Source organism: Salvia hispanica, chromosome 6 (genome assembly GCF_029641045.1).
Source record: "Salvia hispanica isolate PSC_SH4W2 chromosome 6, Shi_PSC_v1, whole genome shotgun sequence".
NCBI lineage: Eukaryota > Viridiplantae > Streptophyta > Magnoliopsida > Lamiales > Lamiaceae > Salvia > Salvia hispanica.
Genome location: NC_142697.1, coordinates 30,551,861 through 30,559,806, shown reverse-complemented (window position 1 = coordinate 30,559,806; position 7,946 = coordinate 30,551,861). Strand labels below are relative to the sequence as shown.

Here is a 7,946-nt window from a genome sequence, read left to right as displayed (position 1 = left end):
GGCGGCGAAGGCGGCTAGAGCCAGGGGGAGAGCGAGAGCGAGAGGGATGGGCCGCGGCGGACCAAGCCAGGCGGGCTCGAGCTCGGGCTCCGGCACGGGCACGGGCTCGCACACCCTATGTCCATGTACCTAGTCACCACGATGGCGGACCTCTCAAAAATGAATCCTGGCCAAGTTGCAGCCCATATGGCCGGAATTGAGTATATGAGAGCTCAACTTGGTATAGCTGCACCGCCGACTTCGGGGGATGATGATTCGCCGGCGGAGTAGTTTTTTTATTTTTTAGGATTTTAAATTATGTACTTTTTTTATTTTTTAGGATTTTAATTATGTATTTTTTTCTATTTTTTAGGCTTTTAAGTTGTAATATTTATTTTATTTTAATGAAGTGTGTTTTTATTAATTGAATTTGTTGGAATTAAAAATAAAAAATGAAATTGAATGAATAGTTAAGAGATGGTTAAGAGATGATTAAGAGATGGAGGGTTGCAGGTGCTGTCTCTTAGTTAAGAGATGAGCTAAAAAGTACAGTGGGGCCCATGAATAGTGAAGAGATGAGACGGATAAGAGACAGCGTTGCGGATGGCCTAATGTATTGCAAAATGTATTTGAATGCAAACACACACTAGTCGTTGTTCTCTTGCTCAAAACAAAGTCGTTTCACAAGTCAAAGTCTAATCGTTTTAATTCTCCTAATAAATTTAAACAAGACATTTTTTTAAAAATTAAATTTTAATTTTAAATATTAGTCTTCTTCTTATCACCGCCAACTCTCTCCCCCAATTCTTACTCATCCGCCGCCCACCGGATACATACTGCCACCAGCTACCCGTCATTGCCGGAGAACAGTTGCGGAACCAGTCCCGGAAATGGAGGGGACAATTTTCAGCCACATGATTAAAAAGATGTATGGTCCACATTTAATTATTGAGTAATTATGTAAAATAAGATTTATAGCGGTTGTGGACCCGGATCCACTTTTATCCATTTTGTATTCTCTGCTCTTAACTACGGATCCACTTTTATCAATTTTTTATTGAGTAAAGGTCAAATTGGTCCTGAACATATGATCATTTTACATTTTTGGTCCTAAATATTATCTTTTGAATTTTTTGATCCTGCACATATAAAAATTTGATCATTTTGGTTACCCGTCAATATTTCTGTTAAAAACTAACGGTCAACGGGTTTAATCACAATTTTGACCAAATTAAACTTTTAATTTCTAATTTTTTACTCCCTAATTAATTCCCTAATTATTTTTATAAATATTTTTTTAAAATTAGAATTAAATACATATGTTTAGGGAGTGTTTCACTTCAATTAAATAATATGTTTAGGGTTCTTATTTGGAGTGTTTCACTTCAATTTCTATCTTCTTCCTTCGTCTCATCTTTCATCTTTTTCATCCATTTTCATTCATCTCAAAATTCTAATATACAGAACTTCAAATTCTCCATTCATTCACAAATTTCTAAAATCTCAAATACCTAACATAATCAAGAATCCAACAAACTCGAATAATCCAAAAATTGAAAAACCCAACAAAAATAGGAGAACCTCAAGTCTGCAAACCCAACAAAATCGGACAAAATCGAAACGAACATATGTAGAATTTAAGATAAATTTGCATATAGAGAAATGAATAATTGTATGCTAAAAAAATGAATCCAACTGAGCAAATTGATAAAGCTTCAACAGTCTCCTTTTCTTCTTCTGAAATTCTACTGGAATTCTAACCAGATTCAATTGAGAAGACAGAGAAAGAGATATTACTATAATACTATTGAGCTCATCAAGCCAACGCTTGACGCTATCGAGAGTAATCCTCCGAGTAATATCGTAGACGACGAGAGCTCCGACGGCGCCGCGGTAATAGGCGGAGGTGACGGTGCGGAATCGCTCCTGGCCGGCGGTATCCCAGACCTGCGCTTTGACCTCCTTGCCGTCGACCTTCAGCACCTGCGTCTGAAACTCCACTCCGATCGTGGCCTTGGAGTTGTGGTCGAACTCGTCTCGAGTAAACCGCGACAGCAAATTCGATTTCCCCACAGCGGAATCGCCGATCACCACTATCTTGAACAGGTACTCTTCACCACTCTCTTCCGCCATTTTCCAATCAGTCTCTTAATTAGGGAATTAATTAAGGAGGAAAATATCAGAATTGAACCCATTGAGCGTTAGTTTTTAATGGAAATATTGACGGATGACCAATTTGATCAAATTTTCATATATGTAGAATTAAAAAATCTAAAAGATAATGTTTAGGACCAAAAACGTAAAATGATCATATGTTACCAATTTTGGCCTTTACTCTTTTTTATCCTCTACTCTTAACTATGACACACTTTTTTCATTTATTATTCAATAATTTAATTTAAATACTTCAATTGCTCAAAACACTTCCATAAATAATAAAATACATTAATAAACAAACACTTCCATAAATAATAAAATATATTAATAAACTTGAAAATATAATTATAAATTCCTAAAAATAAAAAAATGCATAACTAAAAATCCTCCAAAATAAAAATAACATCTTAAAAATGGGAATTACATAATTTAAATTTAAAAAAGTTAAAAATTCCTACACATTTCTTGTAGGGACTGTAGCCACCCAAAGTGGGAATATAAATTTAAAATTACATTCTATAAAGTGGGAATTGCATGTCCACTGGGTAGGGATTGTAGCCACCCGAAATTTCCGAGGCTTGGGTCGGAGGAGGGGCCAAAAAACCTATATCCAGCGAGGCGGATGACGGACTCCTGAACCAATTGTAGTTCCAACCGTCGGGCATATTTGCAAGAGAGAGTATTTGAGAATTTGGGAGATAGATTATTTTTGGTGAAATGGGGTATCTATAGATGAAAATAGTGAATTTTGGAGTTTGAAAAAATGAAAAAATAAATTAAAAGTGAGAAGAAAACATGTATATATATTTTTTAAATTTTTCCCAAATTAATTTTTTTTCCAATGGCTATAATGAAGCCCAATCCGGGAAGGTTGGCGATCAAATTCATACTCTATGGTTTATGCATAAAAATAATCATATATTTAATTAATTGGATTATCAAATCTAATGGATTTATTTAAGCCAAAATGGAAATTACAAAAAAATTAAGGAAAATAGAAAAGGTTAGTTGGGGAATATACATAATGATTTTATTTATTTATTTACTTAAGTAGTATATAATTTACAGTTTTGATACAAATTTTGCATGCGTTTTATTACCTTAAATATGTTGCAGTACTTGATCTCAAATCTTGATTTCTATGATATCTCAGTTACATATTAATTGAATTTCATTTAATATTTAAACATTTATTGTGTGAATTCATTCAGTACATGTAATTAATTGTCCAATATACTGAATGATAATGTCCATCATATTTTAATTTTAAGATATGATGTAGAAAGTGTTCAATCTGAACATTACTCAACAAACAACAACAAACTTGAAGAAGAGAAGAAACAAAACTGAGATAAAAGGAGAGAATTTATTTCTGAATCACTCGATTAAGTTTGTACAATGAGACCCTAATCCCTATTTATACAATGCGTAAAACTCAGAGATTAAGCTAAGTCAAAAGAAACACTTATTATATTGACTGACTAACTTTTCAACTTCCACTAACTGTTCTTTTCTTTTATTATTTCAATGGTCAAATTCCTCTTCTTCTCTTCCCTTCTATTCTTACTTCAGCTGAAAAAACAACTTCAACATATGATATTTTAAAAAAAATTATCATGTTCATCGTCCTATTGGATGGATCACTTTGATTATATACTATTGTTCTTGTATATTAACCATACGTCCATTATTAGTACGTTTTAATCACATGTATGGATATATTTTACTTTCATTAATATGCAATAATAGAATATTTTTACTACATCACAAAGCTATATATTTTCAGAAATTTATAATGTGATTTTTTTCAAGTTTAATGACCTAAAAGAGGCAAACATAGACCATTTATAAGGTTACATTGGCCTTCCTTATGCCCAATAGTTATGAATACCTTTTTACATACATTTAGATATAATATTTATATGCATATCAAATTTTAAAACATGTTAAATTCAGTGTCAGTATACTCCCGCCGTGAGCCGTCCTAAGAAAACAGAATAAATTGACCATTTTTTTTGTCATTCTCCGAAAATGAATTAAGTCTAAATATAAAAAAATTTGAATCAATTATACACCACAAATAATAAAGATTCCATAATCCATCAACACTATTTTTATTACTTTTTCTCAAAGTTCTCTTACTTTACTAATTTTATATTAAATCAGTTTCATTAACAAAGTTTGACTATTATTTTAAGGTAGTAGGGAAAATTACTTTTGTATAGAAATATACTCCCTCCGTCCGCAAATAGAAGTCCCGTTTTTCCATTTTAGTCCGTCTGCGAATAGGAGTCCCGGTTCATTTTTACCATAAATGGTAAAAGGGTCTCACCTTCCACTAACTCATTTCACTCACATTTCATTTAAAACTAATATATACAAGTAGACGCATATTCCACTAAATTTTTTCCACCTAATTTTCTTAACATTTCTTAAAACTCGTGCCGCCCATGAATGAGACTCCAAATGACGGATGGAGGAAGTACCAGTTATTAGTTTTTCAATGAAAAACTTATATAGTTGAGGCGATCTCATAATTTCGCAAGAAGCCAGTGGCGGATCCAGGGAGGGGCAGGAGGGGGCGACCGCCCCTCCCCGGCGACCATTTACCATGTAACCGAACGTAAATTTTCCATGGTCGCCCCATTCGTTGGCTTCCGAAATCGCCCCGAGGAAGAAAAGAATCACCCAGTGCCAGTAGTTCTATATGGAAAAAATCAGTTTTTCACAGCGTTACTAGATCTGGTTGTTCTAGCCTCTATAACATAGAAGAGATTAAAAAGATTGAACACAGAGAAACATAGCAATGTAGAGTGAGGAAGAAAGGGATATAGTAAAATGACTTGGGCTTTACCACTATTTTACTATTTTACTGGACCAAAGGTTTAAAGTTAATGAGTTATTGGTGTGAATCCAATAAATACGACTGAATTTAATTTTGATATACATCTAACTACTAATAAAATACTTACTAATACAAATTAATTGTGGTATTCATTGTGAAAATTTGTTGTTGAAGATGGAGTTAGTATTTAGGATGAAAGAAATTATTTGTGGTGAATTAGGATATACATGGTGTGGGATTTGGAATACTTGGTAATAGTATCCAATTTAAATATTGTAGAAAGGAGTGAACGGAAATTGCCATATTGGTGTGGTGTCGTGGGGGTGTCAATTTAAGCATTTTTATTTGCTAAGTTGGTGTATTTGTGGGGTAGTATTTTTTTTGTTTGATTAGGTAAATGTTAAATTTTTTTCGAAAAAACATAGTTTTATTTTGGTTGAAAGAGTATGCTCTGCTGTAAAATTGCATAATGCGATAAAAGATGATTGATCGAGTGAATCTTGAAACGTTTTCAATATATGGATACTGATAGAAGTTAGTTGTTGCGATCAACGTATTCTAATGTTATTGAAGTTAATGAGAAAAGTGAATGACATAGATATTAATAAGAAATTGGTAAAATAAGATAACGAAGAAGAAAAAAAGTGGATAAAGTATGAGAGTGAAAGAGTAAAAGCTGATAAAGTATTTTAGAGAAAATTTTCATATTTGGATGAGACTATTTTTTATGGACGGAGTCAAATAAAAAGATGAGATTATTTTTCGTGGATACTGCAAGAAGCACCATAGTTGTTGATTTGGCATTAAATTTAGCATGGGTGTAATGAATCCACCAAAACTGATTGCGTAAATTTCGAGGTACAAAATCCCAATTTTAGGCCAGATATAAAGCAGGCGGTGCGACGATTAAAATAAAGATTCTAATAGTATAAAGATGAAGAACTATGGATACTAGAATATAAAATTGATTCATTAACATAAATTACCACCATTATAACACTACCTACTAGTACTAAAGTTCGAGAAAGAACTAAGCGAAAAAAAAACCAAACAGTAATGAGACATAAGAAAATTTAAAACCACTTCGCATTAATCATCATGAACATAAAAATCAAACTGACGAAGTCCAGATGGTGTGATGGTCGATGGCCTACAAAAACTAAATGAACTTGTCAGCCATATTTCATGATGTTCGTGATTTCTATATTTAATTTTTATAGTAGTTGGTTTCTTATTCAATTCGCAACCAATCTCCTTATATAGCTCATTTGGGCTCATACAGAATAAAAATTTAAATAAAAAATAGGTCAGATCCATAATGCATTTTAATTAACACATTACCAGGCGCCCTGCCCCTCATATTGTGACCACCTTCTCTGGCTTTTTGTTACTCGTTCCATCCAAATGTGAAGGATTAATATTTTTTCCTCTCTATATGAGCCTCTTCTATGCCTTTATCATTTACTATTTTATAGTGACGTTTCGTACATTTATTTCTAAAATACGCCATAATTTCTTCTACACTATTTTTGCTGGAATCAATGATATTTAGGGTAGGTTTGGTAGCTTTCTATGGCTTTTATTAAGTTTCCACATATTTGACCTTTTCAATTATTTTATATGCTGCTTTGGTAGAAATTAATCTTATTAAAGGTTGTAGGGATCAGACCAGTCCAGATTCACTAATTACCAAGACCTCCTTTGTTCTTGTACAAGAGAGCTTAGCCAAACTCTCACCCACGCGGCTGATTTATACAACTACAAAAGTGTAATTGTACTAGGGATACAAGTAATTTGAACCCTAATTATTACAAGCTTCTTGACCGAAACCCTAGCTGGTTCATCCAATTGATTTGTACCCTGCACACTCAAGAAACAGGTTAGTAACTTCACAGAAGATCCTTTCGGATCAAAGATGAAATACTAACACAAAGAGAAAAACAAATCAGAATAGATCACTAAATATGGCTCAGAACCCGCCACATAGCCCAGATTTATTCAACTAGAACCGAATCCAAGGGAGCATGGATGAACTGACTGGAGTCTACCCTCACACCGTCAATACCTCCACCACACCGTCCCTTCACACCTGATTAGATCACCACACACAACTCAAACCAGAAATCCTAATCCTCACAACACCAAGCAACCAAAGCAGTTGCCTTCTCAACAACTCACACACGATTAATCACACTAGAACCATGAAGAATCTCAAGGAGTTGACCGGGAAAGCCATCGGAAAAGAGGAGAGAAGACAGAGTATCACCGAGAGTAGAAAGAGAGAGAGTAGATTGTAGAATGAATAGGAGCGACGCCTACACATCTCACTTATCACACACAAAACACAAACCCTTGATCCAACGGCAGAGAAGCAAGATCCAAGTGAAGGGACGCATTGCAGCAATCCAGCGGTGAAGAGTAAGTAGCTGGGCTTCTGGGCCAGGGCCAGCAAGGATAAAAGGCCCAGACACAAATTAAACCAAGCCCAAATAATGGTCCACATATCCAACATACTCCACCTTGGACTCTTATTCTAGGAAACCAATCCTGAGTTATAGGCTAGGGCATAACTCATCATTGCCAACAAGGTTAGTTCCTGACACCAAAGAGCATAAACTCATTAGTCATGGAAATAACCAAAGATTTGCCTAACAAGATCACAAGAAGGTCACCAATGGCCAACTAACCAGTCTTGTAGGTCTTTCATGCCTAGTGATCTCAAAGAGCTAAGGCTCACAGAGTCAACTAGGTCTTACCCCCGGGACATGCACATGCTAACCACAATCAAAATGCAAAATCCTAATTCAAGTGAGCAATTTATCAACATGTAAGCATTTGGTTCCCATATCAGCTGGGTTCTTATCAATGTGCACCTTTTAAGAAAAACTTCACCTTTTTCAACAATATCTCTAATGTAATGAAATCTCACATCAATATGTTTTGTCCTATCATGAAAAACTGAATT

The 7,946-nt window shown here is 34.4% G+C and overlaps 1 pseudogene; it reads right to left on the bottom strand.

Moving 5' to 3' along the window:
- Positions 1-1,610: 1,610 nt before the first annotated feature.
- Positions 1,611-2,219, bottom strand: LOC125203377 (ras-related protein RABA5b pseudogene; annotated as a pseudogene).
- Between the last annotated feature and the right edge of the window lie 5,727 nt (positions 2,220-7,946).